Source organism: Gobius niger (genome assembly GCF_951799975.1).
Source record: "Gobius niger genome assembly, chromosome: 20".
Taxonomy (NCBI): domain Eukaryota; kingdom Metazoa; phylum Chordata; class Actinopteri; order Gobiiformes; family Gobiidae; genus Gobius; species Gobius niger.
Genome location: NC_136871.1, coordinates 7,011,894 through 7,037,958, shown reverse-complemented (window position 1 = coordinate 7,037,958; position 26,065 = coordinate 7,011,894). Strand labels below are relative to the sequence as shown.

Genomic DNA, 26,065 nt, shown 5'->3' with positions numbered 1-26,065 from the left:
GGGAGAGGCTGCGTATGTGCTCCGTTTGTGTGACAGAGCGCACGGACAAAGACCAGACAGGTATATATTAACCCGACTAAGGTTAGGTAAGAACATATCTCAGTATGTAAAAACGGTGGCCTATTCCTTAAAGCTGGCTCTCTGCAATACTGCCACTCGATTGGTAAAAGGCAAATGTATCACTGTGGGCATTTCATGGTGGATTTTTGAGAGATTGAACATGCAAATCTCATGTTGACAGTCGAGCTTGCGCCGCATGGTAAATAAATCTATTTGCTGGAAAACAACAAGACAGTTTCGCCATTGGTTAAACACATACACAGAAATGTTTTTAAAGGAATAGGCCATGTTCTTACCTTAGCTTAGACGAGTTGATGCGTGCCTGTCTGGTCTTTGTGCGTGTGCTCAGTCATGCAAATGTTGTTAGTGTTCAGCCTCTCCCAGCAAAGGTATAGCCCCGTAAGAAGCTGACGTTAGAAGCTACCAAGCTGTTCAACATTTCCCCTATTTAAACACAGTTATGTAACTGAGCGCACACACAACAAAGACTAAGCTATGCTAAGAAAATATCTCAGTATGTAAAAACGGTGGACTATTCCTTTAATAGAGACTACCACAATAATAATTAAAAAAAAGTGCCACTTCGCGAGAACCAGGGACACAAGTCGGCTGACTCAGTTTCCCACAAATCGAGAAAGAATCTTTTTTTATTTTTTATTGGTGATTTTGTTTTGTTTTTTCACAAAGAAGCCTCACCATGTTTTTGATAACAGTATTGGTTTATTTAAAAGCGTGAAATCTCAGGATGAAAAAGTCTGGAGAAATAGCGGCATAGCATTGTGTGTGTGTGGCTTCAACGCTGCCCCGCGTGTGACTGTCGAAGGCCGGCCCCTGTTGCTAATGCTGCTGCTAACGCTGCTGCTAAAGTTGCTGCTAACGCTGCTGCTAATGCTGCTGCTAACGCTGCTGCTAGCGCTGCTGCTAATGCTGCTGCTAACGCTGCTGCTAATGCTGCTGCTAACGCTGTTGCTAATGCTGCTGCTAACGCTGCTGCTAACGTTGCTGCTAACGCTGCTGCTAATGCTGCTGCTAACGCTGCTGCTAGCGCTGCTGCTAATGCTGCTGACCTCTACGTTTCCCGAGCCAATGCCTTCAGATCATGTTTTAAGATACAAGGATGTAGCGCGGATTTGCATAACTCTACACTGAAAATAACTGAGCGAGGAAACTGGATTTTTACCACAATAGTGAACAAGTTTGCTGAGCAGAAGGCACGCAAAGGTTACTTCAGACGGGTGAGTGAAAGTTTGTTTATTCCGCTTGTGGCCGCTGTGCCATCGTGTCTGTTTGCTTTTTGATGAGGCCATTCTTCTTTCCCTCTGGTCAAATGTGTGTTGGGATAATGTTGCTAGTTGTCATTGTGCTGCTAGTTGCTGTAGAGGTAGGCTTTATGGTAAGTGGATTATGCAAGAGACATTTATTTACAGCATATATTACCTGCTTGCAAACCTTTTCTTTCTTTCTTTGATGGCACATTTTTCTTGCTTTTTGCCTTTTCCCTCCCCCTGTGCTTCACAGGGAGAGCGGGTATGGCTTGTCTAAATGAGATGTAAATGAGCCCTATTGTTTCTCCGAGCCAAGGTGAGAACAGCCCAAAAGTTTAGAGGCTGTTTTGTCAGCTAAGAGAAAATCTGAGAGCTTAGCTTCAACTGTTAAAGGGGGGGTATTATGCAAAATCGACTTTTTCAAGCTTTACATCATGTTATTATGTCATTCCCTCATTAAAAACATGCCTGAAGTGTTGCCTCGGCACATTCACGTATTTTTGAGTAATCTGTAAAAACTCTGATGGCAGCCATTTTAGGGATAGGTTTGCCTGAGTCCTCCTAGGAACGCCCCCACCTCCTGGAGACGCCAGCCGAGTAACCAACCACTGCTCATCAGCAGAACCCCCTCCCCACTGATGCCACAGACAGCGTGTGGAGGGGGCGTGTCAGAAAGAGTCAGAGGTTCTTAAAGAGACAGAGGCCTATTTCAAGACATTCGCTACAGCCATTTTGAGAGAGCAATTTTATACAAGGCAGTTATTCTAATTTACTGCATTTACAGACCAACAGAAGGTTTTGTCATCATTGTAGTGTGATATAGACTGGTGCTATGTGATTGAAAAAAGCATAATACCCCCTCTTTAACATATTCTCCAAATATGATCAGATTTTCATGTTACACATCATTAGAAAGCGTGGGGACTACACTTTTGTAATCTATGTCTCACTCAAAATGCCCTAAAACCGAGTTTCCGTGATGGGTCACAAATATCCAGATTTTTTTTTTTGACTGACAAGAAACAGAAATTCACATACGGATGGATCTGGATCTAAGTTCCTATTGAAACAGTGTGAACTAAATGTAGCGGCGAGCGGTCCGTAGCAATGGAGCAAAATGAACCTCCCAGAAATGACCTAAATGTAGTTGAAACAACGCCACCCTGGAAATGCAGGTCCAGGGAACCTGAATAAAGTAGAATAGAATTGGAATTTTACCCTGCTATGGTCACACAGGTTAGATAGAACTGTGAGGAATGACAGATAAATGAAATTAGTTTAGTTCACATTTATTTTTAATTTGAAAGTAATAATTCTCCAAAACTATTAAAATTACTTTAATATTCCAGCCGATAAACGCAATGATCGCAAAGAAGGAAAGGAGAGACTTGACCCAGACTTGACCCTTATGTAAGATAATAAGAATTTAGTCAAAAAATAAATACAATGCAGAAACCACAGCACAGAGGAAGCCTACCTACCTACAAAATGGATAAGCTTGAATGACTGAGAACCGCTTACCGGAGACTGGTCCAAGTTCCGACTCTAAACAATCCAACGTTAGACTACATTCCGAATGAATGGGAAGCTTTAGACTGCTCATCCGTATTCATGACGGACCGCGAGTCGGATATTGCACTAGACTTTTTTAGACTGATAATTTTGGGCTTTACAGCAAAGATGTTTTAATTGTTTTCTCTGTGGCTCCAGTCCAGCTCCTCAGTGTGTCATGCGCGGGGACAATCAGAGGCAAAAGGCGAGAGGCCGAGCACCGTTTGGCATTTCCCTAATCAAAACTCGGCCACAGCCTGATTGGACTGCCAGCGGGGCAGAGCCTACCACTACATAAAGTTATTCCTTTTCAAAGAAAACCAGCCTCTACCAATTATACAACATCTCAGGAAAAAGTCTGACCTTTGTAGTTGTTTTGGACTTTTAAAAACAGTTATTGATTTCCCATGACACTCTTTCAATCAATCTTTGTAGTATATAAGACATTTTCAAGCAAAGGCAATGAAACGAATGAACAGCAATTCATTTGACTCTTGTGATCAACTTTTCAGTTTTCTTAGCATTTCTAAGACTTTAAAGCCGTATTAAGTAACTTGTTTGCCATAACAGATCCTTTTCGTAGTCCCTCTTGGGGTAATACAAGTGTTAATGGGATGATTGGGGGGTCTTTCATCTCCCCCTGGTGTCTCTGGCCAGAAAACCACTTTGCTCTGACCCAGAGGCGCAACACACACTAATGGGATCCAGAAGGAGAAGCTAACAGGCTAACAGGCAAAGCTAACTGTGGGCTAGCACCAGTATTTACAGCCAAGTTTGAGTGAAAAAAATATCTCCATTGTGTAATTGAATGTACAATATCCCTCTCTCCCTTTGTCTTTTCTGTCTGCATAGTATTTACTCTCTGCTTTAAAACACCTGACCAATATGCCAGGCTGCCATCGACATCTTATTGTTCAGCCTTATACAGTGCAGTGTCTTATGAATTATAAACTGAATATAAGAACTAATACTAAAAGTGTTCTTTCACATACTTTTTCTTTGTTCTCTCCAAAGACGACGTCAAGGTTCCAGTCTCATCTGAGACAGGACCTTCACTCACAGGGTCTTGAGGGAAGTTATGTAAATGTATTGATTTGTTTCTCTTCGTCGCTATTTTATGTTTGTCACTTATTCCGTTTGAGTAATAACAAGCAAAAACATACAAGGAATGCTCATTAAAAAAGCCAATGTGGGCAGAATTACTTTCAAACTTAGTCAAGGTCCTTCCTCTTTCAATCAGGCGCACACAAAGTAGCAGAGTAACGCTTTGTGATTGACTTGAACTATAGCTGCTGGATCGTGAGTGAACACTGACTAACTGAGCTGTATGGATGGATGATACCTGTGAGCTTGGATCCAATTCTGAATAATATCTGGGGAAAAAAGGTAAAGCAATCCGATATGGGTACCAGACGTAATTGTGTTTTTGTTTTTTTTCCACACAGCAATCACATGCTCAGAGTCGGAACATGCATCAACTGGTCTACACTGTATTACATAATCGTGATCTTACACTCACCATTAGTTTATTTAAACAGTTCAAATTCAGATTTGTAATGGTGGCTCTCCCCTGTGCTCTTTAATTTCTATAAGAATGACCTGTCCAGGACAGATCACTGAAGTTTCCTGACTTTAAGCTCTCAAGCCCGCTCTATCTATCTATCTATCTATCTATCTATCTATCTATCTATCTATCTATCTATCTATCTATCTATCTATCTATCTATCTATCTATCTATCTATCTATCTATCTATCTATCTATCTATCTATCTATCTATCTATCTATCTATCTATCTATCTATCTATCTATCTATATCTCTCTCTGATTGGCAAAAGAGAACCTGTTACATTTCAAATTATTACTATTTTAACACAGACCACACTTACAAAGCACTATTTGAAATGTTCTCACTTCTCACCAACAGAGTTCATCCATTCAGGCTCCTTATCAAACAAGAACCCTAATGTACAGCCTCAGCAACCACTCGACTGCTTTTTTGTAGATGTCTGATCATGACAAACTTACGTAGCAATAATAATAATAAAAAAAGACTCCGTACTAATCCATAACATCAGTCAACAAATCTAAATTTGACTGTTAAAGTTATATGTAGTTAACATTTGACTGTCTTGCTGCTCACACCACATCTGGCCTCGTTCTGATGTGAAAACTTAATAAATTCTGTAAATGAATTTGTTTCTTTTTGGGCACTATTGAGACAGAAAATAAAGATTCTCAGTCTGGTTTTCAGTGGAATGATAATCCTGCCCTCACTCAGCAAATGGAAAAGCATTACTCACATTCTGAAATATGTATTCTGGGCAGTGCAAAGAGGGAGAGGGTCTGGAATCTAATTCATGAAAACCATTGACCCAATACAATTAACCAGCGGCCCAGACCACCTACGTCCATGAACCTTCAAACATGAGCAAGGTGCAGGTGAACTGAAGCTGGCATGAGGGTTAAAGTAGCTAATGTTGCAGATCTTAAATGTGACATGGACATCTTTACAGGATGTTTGTGACCGTGCTTCGCATGTTCATCTGAGTCAGAAACTCTATCAAGGTCTCTGCTTAATGAAAGGCATGCATATGGACTGTGCTCTATCTTATTGTATTGCATGAACGTTTAGACTTTTTTTTTAACCTTTATTTAACCAGTAAAGTCCCATTGAGATTACAAGCCTCTCGTCAAGTGACCAAAGTAAATGTCTTGACTGACTGAACTGCAATATGAAACAAGCGGATGTAATTAATTGGCAAACCTGTGTGACAGTTTTATCTATTTCTTTTATGCCTCATTTTCTGGGTTGTAACCCGGCAGTACCGTAAACAATGGGGAATGTTCATAGTTAACCGATTAACCGGGCAGCTGTTACTAATTGGGTAACCTTCTAATATATTCTTTATCCAGAAGTGTTTCAGTCAATCAAGTCTATTTTTCCACATAACGTACTGTAAGTAAGTAAGTAAACTTTATTTGTATAGTGCTTTTCACAGACACAAAGTCACAAAGTGCTTCACAGTAAAAAACAGATAGGAAAACATCTTAAAAACATATCATATGCCGACGATCATAAGCAGCGTGAGTTGATTGGACTAGAATGCTTTTGTAAACAAATGTGTTTTAGGCGCTGTACTGTAAGTTTGGCAAAACCTCCACTCAGCTTCTACTCTCTAAGAAGAGTACAGGCGCACAGGCAGATTGATTTTAAAGCAGTACTAAGTAACATGTTTACCTTAATAAATCCTTTTCGTCGTCCCTCTGGGGGTAATACAAGTGTTAATGGGATGATTGGGGGGTCTTTCATCTCCCCCTGGTGTCTCTGGCCAGAAAACCACACATGCAACTTTCCTGCACCGGGTCGGAGTCACCAATACACACTAATGGAATCATGAAGAAGAAGCTAGCAGGCTAACAGGCAAAGCTAACTGTGGGCTAGCGCCACTTAAACAGTATAACAGCCAAGTTTGAGTGAAGAGATTATCTCCATTGTGTAATTGAAGGTACAATATCCCTGTCTCCCTTTGTCTTTTCTGTCAGTGTAGTATTTATTCTCACGGACAATTAATGAGTAAAAAGCCATAACATGCTACAACACTTGTGGCCTCTAGGGGCATGAGTTACTTAGTACTGCTTTAACATGAAGCGCTGGATTAATCTCTGTGGTATGTATGGGCTGTATGGTACTTCTGCCCATAAACATGAGGAGCGTGAGCATGTGCGCAAAAACATCAAGCTAGCGCAGAAATGACTCGATATGTCGTAGTCACGGTGATGTAAATGCTCATGTGGTCACTTTATGCCCTGTGTTATTTGCATTAAGTTGGGGGAGATACAGGCCATGTGCCGTCATCAGCTGGACTCCGCCTCGGTGGCTCAGCATTAGAGCACTCCAGGAGAGAAATACAGAGTGGTCTGTGCGAAAATCAAAACCAGCCAGTGATAGTACACTTTACAAAGAGTTAAATGTTAGGGCAGGAATTAAACGGTTAACCGTTAAGTGCTCCGACTATTCATTAAAGCTAATGGTTTATATAACCTTTAACCAACCACTGCAACCCCTTGACCTGACACAAAGCTGAAAGATCAAATCAGTATGTAGCTTCTTATTCCAAATATCATTTTTGCTATAATCTGGCATGGTTACATTTCGACACCTCCCCACTTTGACATTGAAGTGTAACTGTCGGGGCACGTCCAGGCACATTTTTTCCCCCCTTTGTCGGAGTGGTGACACTTTACCTTTTGTGCAACGTCCTGCCATTCCGAAACACAAGATAATTATTAAAAATATGTGGGCCTACTAGAACTAACCCTATCTTTACCTTAGCCCTAACCTTAAGGACAGTGGAGTTTACAAACAGGCTACGCTCAAAACTATTGCCAGAGTGGGGGTATCAAAAAGTGTCGGGGAAGTCGCAATGGAGGGTTGTCGGAATGACAAGGTTTCGGTTTGGACGGCTATCTAAAATGGAGGGTTGTCGGAATGACGGGTAGACGCCATCTGGCATATTTACATTGCAAACGATGTGCATTTTCATCAATATGCATTATCCCTATCAAATAAGATAAATAAATCACATTCTCAAGTGAGGCCAATAGACAGTGTTGCCAAGAGAGCCGATTACACATACAAAATGAAACACTTTTTCACACCAGGCCAAAACAAAGCTACTCATGTACAGTGCAATTTGTGTGTATTTGAGCTTTGGAATGAAATGTGTAATGATTTCAGTGCTATCAGGGGAACTGTATTATTTGCATTTTGGGCATAGGCAAGCCTGGCAGTTGCCTTGGGCAGTGACGTTTACCGTAGAGGGCACCATTGTTTATCTCCAAGAAACACGAGTTCCATTATGCCTTGTAGCAGTCACCTCTCCCCTGGTACGAACTACAGCAGTGGCGCAGTTGAAGATAGAGACAAACTAACAAAAGCGTATTCAACTGCATTAATTAACCACAGTCCATGGGAAAATGTTCGCATCCCCACGGCCCATCAAATGCACAATAGATGCCGAAAATCCCGCCGCAGTCCTGCCGTCTCACTGTATAGTAAATTGATGACCTTGGATTGTCTGTCTCCTTAGCCGCTGAGTGATCAGAGTAATCACCAGATCATTATTACAGAGATCAGTAGCTCCTGCAGTGCCATTCGCCGCCATTCATCACATCAGGCCTTAATTGGATTGCTAATTGATGTGTAGAAAGCCATGTAATTGCACTAAAAGGCACTTTCTGCTGATCTGCCATGCCGGGCTCTCAAGCTGTCACGTGAACAGTCTGTGGGTGACATTGTGTGGACAAAACCCCCCAAAAAACAAGTCTGATCTAATAAAAACCACAACACCACACACATGCTAACAATATGCAGCTATGTGCCAACGATGATCTTGTCACCAAAGATCTTGCACTAACAACTTACAAAAACCTATGGCGCTCCATCGACATAGGGAGGAAATAATAAAGCTTAATGTTAACAACAGGCTGAGCGGGTTAGCATGTGTGTGCCTGTGTGGGTGCGCTTCTGTGTTCAGGCTAAGTGATGGCACGCAGTTTAAATTAACATGCTCGATCACCCACGTAATGGACCACAATGAGACGGCACCGGCTGGAACGAAAGGATCCGTGATGTGGCTGCGAGATAAAACCGGAATCTAATCTCAATCAAGAGCGAGCATCGTTTTAATTTAAGCAAACGAAGCCGGTCCTTTTCACGGCAAATAAAAAGGACTGTAATTAAATAAGGATGAAGCAGAGGCAAGAATCGAGATAAAACAAGAGATGCAATGACGGCTTAGAATACACACAGAGCCCATTAACAGTTTTAGCAGTCCATGCATTTAAAATAGCTTCCCAAATCCTCAGAAATGGACAAATCATGATGACTCAAAAACAGAGGCTTAACAAAGATGGGCTGACTCACGTCTACACCAAGACTGAACCAACTCAACGTGATTGTCCCACAGAGGAAATTGGTTTGCCTCTAGGATAAATAATTGAGTTGGTTACTCACTCAGACCGGATTTAAGCCTGGTAAACCTTTGTTAAGTCATGGTTTTGTTGCAATCATGACGTGTCCATTTCTGAGGATTTTGGAAGTTAATATATGCTATAAAAATGCATAGACATTCCTTAACCAGGACTGAGTGGGCTGAGTGGGGTTTGAATCAGAACTTGGCCAGGTCTAACTGGTAGGTGGGTCAGGTCTAGCCTCTTGCCTTAGCCATCCGTAAAAGACGGTCAATTATAATTTCCCTACATGTACGTCTGGGCCTGACCTCAGTGGCCACGTTACATGGGTTGAATTTCAACCTACTATTCAGAGAGTGTGGGAGGCGGGTGTTGTAGGTGACGTCAAGCACTTGCACCGCATTTGCTAGGTGTAGTTCGGCAATGGCGGCAGATACGAATATAATGGAAGCTCTTCAATCCATTCTAGCTCGGCTCCCAAATATCCAGAAAGTATAATTGAAGCCTTGGAATGCACAAGGAATGCTCCCAAGAGTTATGATAGAGTTATGATAGCTGCTTCACTCACAACCAAACGCTAGTGAAAATCAGATCCAATGGTTTCAAAGGAGTTCACCCCTCCCACCTGATAACGGAGCTCAATTGTGAAGGTCCAGACCCTTGTGCTAAATGCATTGAGTACGGGGGTATGGTAAAACCAGGCTAGGTCAGGTCTAAACCAGGGCAAGCTAAAAATCCATGACAGCATATAACAACAAAGGCATAATGTATTTTCCGGACTATAAGTCGCACTTTTTATATGTGATTTTTTTTTATTATTATTTTTTTATTCAAATATATAATTTCACATGCCGCTAGAGGGCACTGCAGGCTAATCGAGCAGCAGAAAGAAAGTTTGGAGTGAGCGAGAAACAAAAAGAAAGCTAATCACGGGCTAAAAGCTCGATGGCCACAGCGAGAGGAACGAGTTCGCAAATGAGAGCTTGAAAAACGTGCTGCCGGGGGAGGCTTGTCAACGGTGCAGTTACGCCTCCGTACCCAGGTTTTGCCATGGCAATTGTTCAGAAGTGACACAGAGGATGAAGATTTCAATGGATTTAGTTATTTAGAGATGAAGAGTTTGGTTTGCTCTTTAGACTATAATTATCTGAACTGTTTTTGTGACATTAACATACCAGACATCTATTTAGTTCATTGTTTATGCTTCATGTAGCTAACCATCAATGTGTTACGTTAACATACCGTACACCTATTCAGTGTTGTTTTTTTCTTCATTGCACATATTTTGGCTGCTGTGTGTTATACTTCACTTTTCTTTTCACCAATGGTTGCTGGTTGCACTACTTTAAGACCACAATGCTAGGAGCCGACATTGTCAGTCATTACTGCAGTAACTCCATATGTGGGCGGAAAAAACAAGCTAGTTTTGTGTTGCACTTTCCACACGTTTTAAGCAAGTGTAAAAGCTGGTTTCTAATTTTTTGGGAACTTTTACAGCTAGATATTCCTCCTGTGATAACGCTGGGTTACAATTTGCAATTAAAGAAACCAGGCTGGTTTTCGTTAGAACATTTTTAGAAATCTCGTATACTAATGAGGGCCAGACTTTGATTGACAGACCGTTAGCATTAGTGTTAATGGCACAGACACGGTTACGACCGAACTATACGTCTACAGTGAAGATCCCGCCCTTATGCCTTTTTTAAGAACATGCCTCGTCAGAGCTGGGTAAGAGGAGTCTGTAAATCCGCCATGATTTCCCCCTCGAATGTAGTTATTATGACAAACGGGGAGAACAGACGGAGTATATTAATATTATGTCTATGCTTTACACCCACAAAACTCCCACCATAAATTGCACACTTGCACACTACGTTCTATGCATCGGCAAGGTGGACACAAGGTCGGCCCAAAAGTCTGATTCATTTATTTGTTTATTCCGTATGAGACTGCATGTGAAGGAACACACATAAAACTCATGTATGTAAACATGCCACGCCGGATAGGTACAGACGGCATCTCGTCATACAAGGGGGCGTGGCTTCGCCGAGGGGAAAAATAGAACTCTTTTTAGCCATTTTCTGGTGGAACATGAACTTATTTATCACATATATATAAAGTCAAGTGTAAATCCGGTCCATATGGATATTTTCTCACAGCAGATTGTTCAGTAGAAGCGAAAAAAGGGCAGTTGTAGCTAGCGCTAGCTAACGTTAGCATTAGCCCGATGCTAGCATGTAGCATCATGTTAGCATTCTCCGTTATTTATGTATTCATGGGCTGTTAAACCACTTTGCTCTTCTCCATGTCTTTGTATCTTTATTTAGTAGAAAACCATATCATAGTTCAGCGTTTGTTAAAGTAGTTTTTTGAATAATTAAAGAAAGTTTAGATTTTTCTCCAAATTGTTTTCCCCCTTAAAGCCGTACTAAGTAACGTGTTTACCTTAATAAATCCTTTCCGTAGTCCCTGTGGGGGTAGTACAAGTGTTTATGGGATGATTGGAGGGTCTTTCTCCCCCTGGTGTCTCTGGCCAGAAAACCATGTTTGCAACTCGACTGCCACCGGACCGGAGCCACCTATACACACTAATAGAATCACGAAGAAGAAGCTAACAGGCAAAGCTACCTGCGGGCTAATGTCACTTTAAACAGTATTTACAGCCAAGTTTGAGTGAAAAAAAATATTTCCATTGTATAATTGGATGTACAATATCCCTCTCTCCCTTCGCCTTTCCTGTCAGCATAGTATTTACTCTCCAAAGACAATTAATAAGTTAAAAAAAATCATAACTTGCTACGACACCTGCAGTTGCGCTTATGGCCTCTAGGGGCAAGAGTTACTTAGTACTGCCTTAACGGTTTTCAAACATGACCATATATGGGCGACTCCAGAGATGCCGTCTGTATCTATTGCAGATATGGGCTTGTTTACTCACACGCTCTTATTTATCCTGGCCTTGTTTTTTAGGGGTAGGGGAAAGCAGAGCACCCAGAGGAAACCTACACCGGCACGTGGAGGACATTCAAACTCCACACAACAAGGCCACGACGGCTAACCGCTGTGCCACTGCGCCGCTTTCCGCATGTCCTCAGTGAAGCCACCCGCCGTGTGCTACTAATGCCTTTCTCTTACATTTTCTAGGGCCCGCTCTTTCTGCCAGAGGCACTGTGTTTGTGCAGCTTTACCACAGGGAGTGATAAAGCCTAATCTTTTTTTGTTCCTCCTTAAACATTGTTATGTCTCGGACTTGCCAGCCTCCCTTCACGGACACCTTCTATCTCAGTCTACAGCAGATAGGAGTAGCTGTCTTGTCTGGCACACAGAATATTACAGATTTCAGAAGTTTTTTTTCCCTTTTCAGAGTGTTTTAGAATGTTTATACTTAATGCATGAGTCACAAACATGGCGTCCAAATCCCCAGCGGGAAGTCATCTCTCAGTTTCATCTTATCGTGACATTAGAAGACGCTTTATTGTGTTGGTGATACATTATGCATGGCTGCGGGCTCCATGGAGCTGTGTGTATTATGCTGCGTCATGGATAAAGAGATGTTACTATTTTTTAACATTTGTACTTACCGCAAACATTGAAACTACATTGTAAATAATGCATCACGTCTAGAGTCTTTTAGAGCGTCTTTTCAGTACAGTCATTTCCCATTTCATTATTCTCTTCCACTCTATACACTTGACTAGTCTGTGATGTCTCTGAACTCCACCAGTCACTTACTCACACGCCTCCTACAGGCGAGGTGGGTGAAGTGTTTTGCAACACAACAACACATTTGTAAGGGTAAATGTGAGTCTATATATACTCTAAAATCTCTATATAATCAAGCTATTAAAGTGCTAGACAAAAATCCACTGAGATCCCATCACTGTCTGATCCTTGGAAAATACAGCAGGTTTAACTTTGATCATTTAATTGTGTGCGCCAATGTGCAATAAAATTTCAGTGGTGGAAGCGCAGTTTTAAATAAAACTGCGCTTCCACCACTGAAAAAATGTGTCGAGGTCTGTTCTGAACAGTTGACTTGGAGCTCCAGGTCCATGAGTCGCAAGTGTGGCCTAAACGTAGCTCTGCCTTTGCACAGACGTCCTGAAACTTTCCTCAGACCTGAAGGATTTCTCTCGCAATACAAGGAAAGTGCTGTTGGAAAAGCAGTCGTGTCAGCACTGTAAATGTAAATATGACCTTTAGTGATGTTTTATTGTAGTAATTTTAGCATGATTCTATGTGGACTGATGGCTGTAACGGGTGAATGGTTGAATGAATGAATATTTGTATTTGTATATTGTACATTTTGTAACACCTGCTCAGGGACTGCAGATGGAAACTAGCTCAAGCTAAGTCTGTTGCAAAGCATCTTTAATTAATGTGTGCACATTGTCCCTGTTGAAATAAACTAATAAAGTAAATAAACTAAGCTTACCTTTTTATTATTTTATTATATCCTTGTTTAGTTAGTTATGGTTTATTTGGCAGGGACAGTGCAAGTTAGTGAACAAGCCACACCGGATTGTAGCCTTAGGCTAATTTTCATCCGTCGTCCCCCATGCGCACTCTCAAACACACTCTCACACATCCTGGTCTATTGTACATGTTTTTAGTGGTAGAGGAAACCGGAGTACCCGGAGGAAACCTACGCTGACACAGGGAGAACATGCAAACTCCACACAGAAAGGCCCCGTCCAGGTGGGAATCGAACCTGGACCTTCTAGCTGTGAAGCACGAGCACTAACTGCTGTACTACCGTGCCGCCCATTGTGTATGCCCCTAAATGCCCCCTTATAGTTTAAAGTGTATAGCTTATTTTTTTTCTGTGTTATATGTTTTATGGTGCATGTCTGCACCGACTGAGAAAAAAAATCCTAGTTTGTGAACCTGTTCTCAAGCAATTGCAATAAAACTATTCTGATTCTGATCATATCATTTAATTTAATTAATTATTTTATTTTAATTTTGAACACAAAATACAAAACAAGATCAAGATCAAAGATGTTCAAAATCCCCTCAGAAAAAGATCTTTGTAACTAATAAAAACAATAAAACCATACATTTGAATCTGTGTCTATCATTTACATGATTTACATCATTTAGATTTCGTCACTAAGAATATCGGCAATTTCGATGCATAAAATATTACTTTTTTATGAAAACACAAAATGACAGAAAACTCCAATACATTTTTTCCTCATATTTATATCAATAATCTACAGCAGAAGTTTCAAACTTATTATTATTTTTTTCCTTATTCACCTGGAGCATCTCGCCTTAAAGGGGCTGGATGCAAGTTGGTCATTTTTATACTCACTACTGCCACCTCAGGTCAGACACGTGACTGTATTAACCACCTTTTTGAGTGACAGTGCAGGATTTTAGAGGCAGTTGTGGTGAATATGTCTGGGCTCATTCTACACATTAGGACATTGTTGGAAAATGAAGGGGGAGGAAAATACTTACCTTTAACATTTTTAAACTCCGTATAGTCCCTTTAAAGCCTGTAGCGTCTTGCCTTCTACTTCATGTAGAAAAAATAATGATAATAAATGCACAGGTAAAAACAAAACAAAAACAGCAATACACGTGAGATACCATTCTTACAGTGCATTTATGATTGCTCTGTTACATACAGAAATACTGATTTCAAACCAACAGATTTAAAAATGCATTAATTCCTCGAGCCATAACCCTCCTGAACAAACATGAACTGTGAAAGCTTTGTACTGGGACATGTGTTTCTTAATGTTTTGAGTATATTTATGTATATATTGCTGCTGGCAGCTGCAGCACTCGAGTCCAAGAGACATTTCCCCCCAGGAACTACAGAGTCAATGCTGATTTGAAAAAGAACAACAACAGAAAAGAAACTTGAAGAGAATTGTTGGATTTCATCTTTGTAATGTCAACTTGCTGAAAGCTAAAATGAAATCTTCTTGTGTTTCTTTTGCCAGACAAGACGAAGCTGGTCATGTCGAGGAGCAGGCTGAGCTGAAACGGCAGCAAGAGCAAGAAGAGTTGCAGTGCTTTTATTCGGTAAGAACATAAAGTACATGAGACTCCAAAGGGTAGTTGCCCAAGGGTTAGAACGCAAACTTTCCCAAGAACATGACAAGAGTTGCAGCCGCTCAGGACTAACCCGCGATCCAATCTACACAATTCTGCTGTATGATGACAAAATAAAGCTTTTCTTCCAACATGGCAATGCAGTTAGGCTTTATATACTCTTTATGCTTCGGCTTTGTACGTATAGAATCGTGGGACCACAGGCTGGGCTGTTGCGCTCCCTCCCACAGAAATCACTTCATCAAATATTTGCCGTGGATTTGCCTTTCTACGTGTCAGTTTTCAGTCCAGTCTCTTCTTGTCAGTATCAGCGTTAACAAGGCGAGACCGGCGCGCGAAGCCAACATGTCAGGTGCAGCTACCCGCACCTCATGGGGCACGAAAGTCAATCTGCGCTGACAAACGGACCTCAGGCGAGTTGCAGGCCAGGGCGTCCGCTAGGGGAAATTACAAGCAACTGTCAGTCAGCAAGCGGTAGATGCGGGCGAGAGTTGAAGGTGACTTCTTAAATGTGCAGTAGTGGTGATTTGGCCGGAGTTTTGTGTATGTTTAGGCTGTCATATTTTTGCTGGGCCAGTCGGAGGGTTCTGGTTAACATGAGGGGTAGTGGCAGTGAGGTGCCGCTTTGACTGGCTCATGTTTAGACAGCGTTGTAGCAATTGAAATGCTTGCAATTTTTTCCAGAAAATGGCATGACATTGGGAGCCTGTATTACCAGACACAAGCTCTTTTTCTATCCTGCACAGTGTTTAATCTGTCTGGTCACCAACAGAGCTGTTAACAGTTCAAACAAACAGGAACCGTGCTATGGTTTGGTTTCATTGGAGTGACTCATTCTTGGTGCTGGAATGTGTGACACAAAGTAGACAAGGTGATTTAGTTATTTAATTGTTTAGGTTTGCTTTTATTTGTTGCTGTGTGAAAGTTATGAGATATCGCTCCCGGGCATTTACTGAATACAGAGAGAAATCTGGTCATGCCAGGCTGAGACATACTGGAGTTGCTGATACTAAAACGAAGATTTGTACAGGTTGACATTTTATTTATTCACTTCTTTACTTCTTATTTAAATCCGGTCTCTGTATGTTCTAGCGGCAGGCTGTGCCTAGGGCGCAGAGGCCTTCATATACTCATACAGTGATACCTAAAAGATGCCCAGGCGGCCTTTCCCTGGAGACGTGTAGAGCGCAAATAGCACCAACTTTAAAATGCACTATTATGCTGCCCACACAGTCGAACCAGCCAGTGTTTCACAGTAACCTACAGCACACGGGCAACTACCATAGACTTACAGTATATTAAACAACACATTAAAATGACCACTGGTCACAGCAGGACAATACAGCACTGATATCATAAACCATCACTGACTCCTGCAAACTTCATTCATTCTGTCTGTACTGTTAGAACTTCCTTAGACCAGGTTCCAGCGCTGTGTCCTCGAATGAAGTCCTTCAGTTTTCAAAGCTGCTTATTCCAGACACCGGCCGGTAGTCGAGTGGTGGAGCCTCAGGTGATGCTCTCGCTTTGTGAAGTCCAGACCAGCCCCAGCTTTGGATAATGCAATGATCCAGGCTCGGTGCATTCCGGTTTAAACAATAGCGATAGGGTTGGCAAACACATCCACAATGAATCTCATTTGCTAGATTACAACCAAAGTTCAGCCATAGGATAAAAGGATGAAACAAAAGTTTTATCATTTTCTTTAGCGACCCGCGTCCTTTCAAACACTGCTCTTTGGCTCTTGCTGTGATTGATTGACAGTGGTTTGTCCAATGAGATGTGTTAACATCACCCTGGGCCAGCTGGTGGGCGCTGGGGACATGTGACCCCTAAACCCAGGCTTCTGATTGGCTGGATCATTGTTGTATTTGCCTGTTGTTTTATTTGGAGCAGAGTCTGCAGAAGTGAATCTGAGTGACCTCTTCACTCTCGGCAACGAAGGGCAAAACAAAATCTGATAAGATGACAATATAACATTAGATATGTAGAGTAAACAATGCTTTGAGCTATATTCATTAATAATAGAACCTATAATAAAATACTCTTGGGTTATTGTAAAACAGTTAAGGCCGGCAGAGAAAGCTTTGCAGCCTTCGCAGAATGTCACATAACGGTTTGAGTTAAGCTCTTTGTCTCTGTGAGGCAAAATAAAGCTATTGCTAAAATAAATGAAATTCCATTCACTTCTTGATGTGATATGTATGGATTCAATCCAAAGGGTGCAGTCAGGGGGCAACTAAAACAAATGCTTAAGTCGACTTGTCTGCGTCTTGCCTGGAGGAGCAGCGACTCTACTTCAAGTTATAAAACAATGCCCTTCCTTTTGTGGAACACGACTGAAACAGTCCTGAAAGTTTATGTTTCCAAGCTGCCTCTATCATTGCTCTGCAGACAGCGACATTGGGCTACTTCTTTTGTTCTAATCTTATTCATTAAGTCACTGTATGGGGTTTCTGAATATTCATCAGTTGATGTATTATACACAGTTGTAACATTCACATGAGAGGACCATTGGCTCTGTGACTGACATACTCCCATTACCTCCTGCTGCTCTCAAAGATGGTCTTTCAAAGCATCATTTTCAATGACAAAGATTATATTCAAGAGAGACCCCTCCGTCCTAGAGTTTGACTTTAGCTACAGTCGCCTCAACAGTATCAAGTTTTTTTTGCAATCAGCTTTAATCAACTAATTATTCTATATCTATAATTTAAAAAAAAACTAAATATAAATAATACTCAAGAGTAAATGTTGAATGAAATTCTAATTGTATTTTCTACCTTCTCACTCAAACTGGATTTCAATTGGTGACAGTGGGTTTTACACTGTGTTGCATGTGACGTTTTATGACAAAGGCATAAAATTAAAAGTTTTATTTTGAGGCTAACCTCAACAACATGTCTAAATGTGAGAGAACATTCTTATAGTGCATTTTTAATTGCTCTGTAACATGTTTGCCTTATACAGAATTACTAATGACCTTCATACTGACGTAAAACCAGCAGATTTAAAAATTAATTCACTCCTCGAGCCACAAACATGAACTGTAATAGCTTTGTTCTGGGACATGTGATTCTCAATGTTTTGAGTATATTTTCTATGTACTGTATATAGTTGTTGGCAGCTGCAAGAGAAATTTCCCCTAGGCAACTATAGAGTCGATACTGATTTTAAGTTGTATTAAAAAAAAAAAACTTCCAAGAGAATTGTTGAATCACATCTTTATAACGTCAACTTACTCAAGCAAACATGAAATCTACTTGTGTTTTTTTTACCAGACAATGCTGGTCATGTGGAGGAGCTGAGCTGCGTTTGAAACAGCAGCAAGATCAGGAGGAGATGGAGTGTTTTTATTCAGTGTGAACATACAGTCTCAGATTTCATCCAAGTTCCCCAAGGGTTATAACGCAACCTTCCCCAAGAGCATAAGAGTCACAGCGGCTCAGGACTAACCCAACACCTGATCTTTGCTCAATTGTATAGTGTCAAATAAAAGTTAAATACTAAATCTAAATGACAGCCACAGATAAATCTTTTAATGAAATTTTCTTTTCTGCCTTCTCACTCAAATTGGATTTGAATTGGTCACACTGGTTTGTTTAATTGTAATTGCACTTAAGCTTTGCGTTTTCTTGGAGTATATGGGAGTATATGGGACGATAAACAATAATGTCGTTAATCACGATGCGGCAATTAATCGATCGCACATTTTTTCATTATCGTGATTATTGTGCTAGAAGATAATCGCTAAATCCATCACACAACCAGTGCCGGCAACTTAAAGGGACTATATGGAGTTTAAAAATGGTAAAATTAAGTATTTTCCTGTCCTAATGTGTAGAATGAGCCCAGACCTGTTCACCACAACTGCCTCTAAAATCCTGCACTGTCAAAAAGTTGTTACGGGTCCGATTTGCCGTCATGCACCAGCTCAATATAGAAGGTGCAGTTACGCGTTTGACCTGAGGTGGCAGTAGTGAGCCTAGAATTTAACCGGGAGTGGGCATTTTCTGTGTGGAGCTGCTCATTAGCTGCATGTTTTGTATTGATGACAACAGTGTAGTCCAAAATGTTACACAGTGTGCCTTTAAATACTTACTTCATGTCTCACTCAATATGACATTAACAGCAGACAATGAAGAAGAATATTTAAAGCAGCACTAAGTAACTCTTCCCCCTAGAGGCCATAAGCGCAACTGCAGGTGTTGTAGCAAGTTACGATTTTTTAACTTATTAATTGTCTTGGAAAGTAAATACTATGCTGACAGGAAAGGCGAAGGGAGAGAGGGTTACTGTGCATCCAATTATACAATGGAAATATTTTTTTTCACTCAAACTTGGCTGTAAATACTGTTTAAAGTGACGTTAGCACACAGTTAGCTTTGCCCGTTAGCATGTTAGCTTCTTCTTCGTGATTTCATTAGTGTGTATTGCTTTCTCCGGACCGGTGGCAGTTAAGTTGCAAACATGGTTTTCTGGCCAGAGACACCAGGGGGAGATGACAGACCCTCCAATCATCCCATAAACACTTGTACTACCCCCACAGGGACTACGGAAAGGATTTATTAAGGTAAACACGTTACTTAGTACTGCTCTAGTATTAAAAAGATATAAAACTGAGGCACTCAAAGACCATGGCCATGCTGCAATAAAGGCCTTTTACCAACACTTTTTCTTTTAGTGCCTCGGTTTTGTATCTTTTTAAAGTCAAATGCTGATCCCTGCACTGAAGAGCACCAAAGTTAGATTTTTTTGAAGGATATCCAAGCTGCGCTCCTGAATGTTTTAGTTTGCAAGAATATTTAATTATTGCCCAATCCCCAGCATTTCTGCAGTTTCAGTGATTTTTAAACCATAGGCAAATAGCGTGATAATATCGTTAATCGCAATTATTTGTCCAAGATAATTGTGAGCCCAAATTTCCTTATCGTCCCATCCCCAGTGGTGAGTACTTTGTGAAAAGCGTTCACATAGTATTGGACGTGACATTTTATGACAAAAGTAAAAAATGAATATAAAAATAAACAATTTTGTTTGCAAAAGTTTAATTAATAAAAACATCCTCAGCAACATGTCAAAATGTGCGTAAGTTTTTGGATGAAATATGATACACGCGCTTCGGATTAAAGGAACAGGCCACCATTTTTCCATACTGAGATATGTTCTTACCTGAGATTAGACGAGTTGATGCGTAAATGTCTGGTCTGTGTGCGTGCCCGTGGAAGAACGCGGTCGCTTCTAACTTCACGCCGTTTGGAGCTATAGGAATACATTGGGAGAGGCCAAATGCTAACAACATCTCGTTTTGCATGACTGAGGGCACGCACAAAGACCTGACAGGTGCACATCAACTCGTCTAAGCTCAGGCAAGAACATATCTCAGTATGGAAAAATGGTGGCCTGTTCCTTTAAAAGAACAGTTATTATTTGGAGGCACTCCTTACAGCAGGAAAACAACACAAAAAACAAGCTAGGAAAACAATGCAGACACAGGATATCGAAGTCGTCGTTGTCAGCGGGAGTGTTATGGGCCTAAATCAGATGGAAATGAGTCACGAGACATCGGCGGAGGTCAGAGCTGCATTGTGGGGGATTGACTAATAAGCAAACTACTGTGATGTGACTTTGCATTGACGCATCCCATTAGCAAACAACCGAAACACGCTATTCACTCGGGCACACACAAATCATTTACACCGCACAGCTCAGCGGCAATCCTTCTATCACGCCGCTTTCCACATTATCAGAAACACATATTTAGCCTCTATATATCCAATGTTGTGCACCTTACTTGAAGATGGAAATTGTGTTAATGCAAAATGTCAATGATGCTAGAAGAGAGAACTTTCCAAACAAACTCTTACACAGTTTAGTTAGGCTAAGATATCCTTGGCGAGGGAAACCCTGGCTCTGAAATTAAGAGTTTTAACTAAGAAGGAGAGGAGCTGTAGATTGAAACAGACCTAAGGGAATAACAGTGCATGGTTACTTGTCTTTACTCCCACCTTTTTCTTAACCTTATGCACCATTCTAACCTGAAAGGAGCGGACAGTATTTGCTATGAACAAAAAGTCCCACCTCCTAATTAGCTAGAGCTCCCCAGGGCCTTTGATCTTGTGCCCCTGTGTTCTGGATTGGATAGCTTCCTGGTCTTTTGAAGGTAGCTGTGACGAAAAAGGTGCTTTCAACAACCCAGAATCCTTTGGCTCTGACTGTGGAGTTGGCGCTTTGGCTTCAAGGGGGGAATGGTACCCCGGAGAATGAAGCCCGTGCCTGGCAGCGGAGACGAGAGGGGTGCTAGAGGTAGATAGAAGACCACAACAGCCAACGTGGAAGGGACAGTGTATTCCCAAAAGAGACATGCGCCAAATATAGAGAGGCTCGTTGGAGTTTGATGTGACTATTTGTATTCATGTAAAACTGTGTGCAATGGATCGCGTTCACCTGACTCCGCAACATTGTGAAGAGCCCATAGTTTAAACCTGATGAGGTGGGCCGCTGAAAACCACTATGGCAACTCTAATATCTCTGTCATTATTGGGACAATCTCAAAAAAGAAAATGAGTGTGAGGTTGACCAGTATAGACAGGGTTTTCTACGGCAGGTTTGTGAGTCCAATCCTTACCAAATACTGATGAGGTACAACAGGGGTGGGCAACGTCAGGCTCGTGGGCCAGATCCGGCCCTCCAGCAGAGAACCTACACAAATCAGAGATCAAACACCTGTTGAAATACTCGAAAAATGCAGAAAAAAACTCTCAATATTGTTTTTTTGTAAATGGTGCTTTAATTTAGGCATCGGTGACGTTCGGCCCTTGGTGTTTTGGCACTATAGATAATCAGCCCTCTGTGACGCAAACTGCCCCTGAGTTTTGTCAAATTCTTTTTGGAGATTTCTTTCAAAAACTGCCTTTCTCCCATAGAGTTGTATTGGTCCCTGCCCTGACGTTGTTCTAGAATGTGAACACAACCTATTATGACCGATCTTGTGCAGTTAATGAAAAATCAAAATATCCTTATTTTTTAAAGAAGCCATTTTTTTTCAATGAGGATAACATTAAATAAATACAGACGTTGATAAAGCAGTATTAAGTTACTCGTGCCCCTAGAGGCCATAAGCGCCACTGCAGGTGTCGTAGCAAGTTGCTGTTGTTGACTCATTGTCCGTGAGTAAATACTACGCTGACAAAGACAAAGGGAGAGAGGGATATTGTACATCCAATTACACAATGGAGATCATTTTTTTCACTCAAACTTGGCTGTAAATACTGTTTAAGTGGCACTGTTAGCTTTGCCCATTAGCCTGTTAGCTTCTTCTTTGTGATTCCATTAGTGTGCATTGGGGCCTCCGACCCGGAGGCAGCAAAAGTTGCAATTGTGGTTTTCTGACCAGAGACACCAGGGGGAAGTGAAAGACTTCCCAATCATCCCATTAACACATTGACGATGAAAAGGATTTATTACAAGTTACTTAGTACAGCTTTAATGTGGTGAATGACTATTCTAGCTGGAAACTGGAGATTCTTAATGGAATATACATGACTCCAGTGTTCTAATGGTACTTTGTGTTGGCTAATCATGTTAAAGACTAATTGATGATTAAAAAACCTTCGTGCAATTATGCTCTTACATCTGAACACTGTTGATTAGAGAAACTATAGAACTGGCCTGGGTGACCCCGAACGTTGGAACGTTAGTGCATGTGGACACGTCACAATGTGCATTTGTCAAACAGAATTGCATCGATTCTTCGGTCACTTCTGTCACCAGTGAGTAAGACAGGATAAATATTTTCCCTGTGTCGAGTTCTTGTGCGGATTGTAGAGTGAATATTGAATTCCATCAAGCTCGTTTTTCAATATTCTTCTTATCATCCGTGCGCTACACTTCCCCAGGTGCTCCGAGTGGCATGAAAGAGAATAGCTCTTATTATTTTTTCACCATTTTCAAAGGTTTATTGTAAGCCGCACAAAAAGGGGCGAACTGCGGCATTTACAAATCAGTCATACCCACAGGGCTTTCCACTGGTGGATGACATTGAATGTGACTGGGACTAAGTGGCGGTGTACAACTGCACTACAGCAGAATACATGCTCGGGACTGGGAGGGTGCCAGACTCTGGTAGACCTGTTCTTTGTTTGTTTGGCCAGAATACAGTGATTCATATCTGTTTAATGGGAGATACATCTTTGACATCCTATTTATTTGAAGCAGTTGTTTAAAAGAGACAAGATAAGACTGGACTTTATTGATCTCACCATGGAGAAATTCACTTGTTACATCAGCTCTCAAAAACACTCAGGGGGTGCAAACTAGACGACACTTCCATATTTCACAGTAGGAATGGTGCACTTTTCATCATAGGCCTTTCATCATAGGCTTTGTTGACAACAAAAAAGTGCACCATACCTACCGTGTAATATGGAATGGGTTCACTGATGCCACTGACTCCAGCAGAATAAAGGGAAGGTCCCGTTAGTGGCCAACTCAGTCTCCTGACCTCAATATCATTGAACCACTGTAGGACCACCCAGGAGTTTACAGGAACGAGGCTTTTTGCCAAGAAGAATGCGTCGCTTTACCATTAGATTATATACTGAACCTTCTCCACAACTACCACAAAAAACTCCAAGCTGTCACTGATGCCAAAGGGGGAAATACACAGTATTAGAAACTGGGGTATGTAAACTTTTCAACAGGGTCATTCTGGTATTTTACTTTGTTATGGTGATTTGAAATGAGTTCACACATTTTTTTGCAATAAATGGCTTCACAACATCACTGACCATGAGTGAAAAAAGTGTTTGAGAAATGGCCAAAAAATCCACCAGGGTGTGTAAAGTTATCGGCACAACTGTATATATACGCACACACACATATAAATAATAAAAAAGGGAAATTAATGTACAAATATCAAAATGTCAGCATTGGCAGTTCAAAGTTTACAGTGATAGTGCAGGTGGTTTATTAAGCGACGCTGATGCAGAGATTATAGCACCTAGTTTTGCACAGGAGTCATTGTACACGAGTTACTTTACTGTAGTGTTGTACAGTCTGACAGCAGTGGGGATGACGAAGGACCCAGTGCAGTGGGTGGGAGGTGTTGTCCATGATGGATGTGAGCTTGGCTACTACTCTCCTGTCCCTCGCCTCCTCTACAGAGTCCAGGGGGCGGCCCAGGACGGAGCTGGCCCTCCTGACCAGCCTGTTCAGTCTGTTCTGTGCTGCCCGGGGCCCAGCACACGGCAGCGTAGTCTTGCTTGTGAGCGGCTCTCCTCTCCTAAGACATGACTTTTAACTTATCTTTGCGAACCACCGTGAAAGGCTAATGGAATTTCCCTTTTGGATCAATACAATTTGGTGTAAGTCTACAGTATGAGCTATTTTGTGCCATGTTGACGTCTGCCTGGAGGAGATAAAGGCATGGATGACTAACAACTTCCTCCAGTTGAATAGCAGCAAAACTGAAGCCATCCTGATTGGCACCCGGCACCAGATCCAGTCATCCACCATATCCAATATTCATGTCTCGAGCCATAACATTCCTCTTTCCTCCTCCATTACAAACCTAGGGGTCAGATTTGATCCTCATCTTTCATTTGAGAACCATATCCGCCACCTCTGCAAAGTGTCCTTCCATCACCTACGAAACGTTGCCAAGCTCCGCTCCTCCCTCTCACAGTCAGACGCTGAGAAATTGGTACATGCCTTTGTCTCCTCCAGGCTGGATTACTGCAATTCCCTCCTCATTGGGATCCCTGGTAAGAGCCTCCTCAAGCTCCAGCACACCCAGAATTGTGCAGCCAGGATCCTGACGAGACCTGACCACATCACCCCTGTCCCTTCATTGGCTGCCCATCCATTACAGAACCCACTATAAAATCTGCCTCCTCCCATACCAGTGTGTTCATCTGATTTTATTCACCTGTTGTAGCACTTTGAGGTTTTGTCGAAATGTAAAGTGCAATATAAATAAAATGTATTATTATTTCCCCTCCTGGAACCGCCACCTTAACGTGGTGGAGGGGTTTGAGCGCCCGAATGATCCTGGGGGCTCTGTTGTCGGGGGCTTCGTGCCCCTGGTAGGGTCTCCCATAGTAAACAGGTCCTAGGTGACGGGTCAGACAAAGATCGGTTCAGAAGCCCCTTATGAGAGACCAACAGGCCTGTTTAATCGCGAGGCCGTCCTCCAGTGGACCCACCACCTGCAGGAGGAGCCATAGGGGGCTGGTGCAATGTGATTTGGGCAGCTCCAAACAGCTGCCCCACGACCCAGCAACGGACAAGTGGAAGAAGATGGATGGATGTATTATTATTATTATCATTGACTGAACATTCTAAACCAGGGGTGTCAAACTCATTTTGGGTCGCGGGCCGAAATTCAGCTCCCATGGCGGGTCGCGGGCCACATATAATAGAGAAAATGTTTCCAATAAATGAATAATAATAAACTGTGATTTGATCAAAGCCCCAACTTGACTGTAGCTTCATCAATGACAACGGCTTACACTTGTATTGCACTTTACAAGCCTGTGTCACAAGTTCCTCAAAGTGCAGTAGTCATTATTCATTCACTTGGTGGCTGTAAACTTTTATTGAAGCCACAGCCGCCCTGGGGCAGACTGTCCATTTACCACATGGCTATATAATGTGTTGTTCATATCCTGAGCTCTTATTATGTCAGTGCCCTCTGCTGGACACGTGTGGAACTCGAGCCTTTTTTATTTATTTAATGCCCCCTAGTGGCTAGAATGAGCATTCTGGTTATTCTTTAAAAATTCATAACTCCGCACAGGAATGGGCTAGAGACTTACTTTTTTTTTTGACATACTCTGGACTTTATGCTCTACAGGGCAGGGGCCGGATTAAATCATCTCGCGGGCCGTATGTTTGACACCCCTGTTCTAAACAATTTTGTTATGCTGATTGATGATTATAATACTGAATCTGAGAACTACTGTTTACATCTGTGTACAAAACTGCATGAAATAATAAAATAAACAGTCATCTATTATGCTAAATGAGATCTGTTGTTCAATATATCCCATTCGATGGACATCACATCATGAGGAAGATACGGGACGAGGCAGAAACAATGCTATTCAGAAAGAGAGCATTGATTCTTTCTCAACTCTATGTTTC

The 26,065-nt window shown here is 41.6% G+C and overlaps 1 long non-coding RNA gene across 1 annotated transcript in view; it reads right to left on the bottom strand.

The window, feature by feature from the left end:
• The window catches only part of LOC306980134, a 452,652-nt gene extending 426,885 nt beyond the window's left edge, over positions 1-25,767 (bottom strand). Inside the window, exon 1 of the long non-coding RNA XR_013793997.1 lies at positions 25,710-25,767. This is a non-coding gene — a long non-coding RNA (uncharacterized lncRNA). The remainder of the gene's footprint in view (positions 1-25,709) is intronic.
• Between the last annotated feature and the right edge of the window lie 298 nt (positions 25,768-26,065).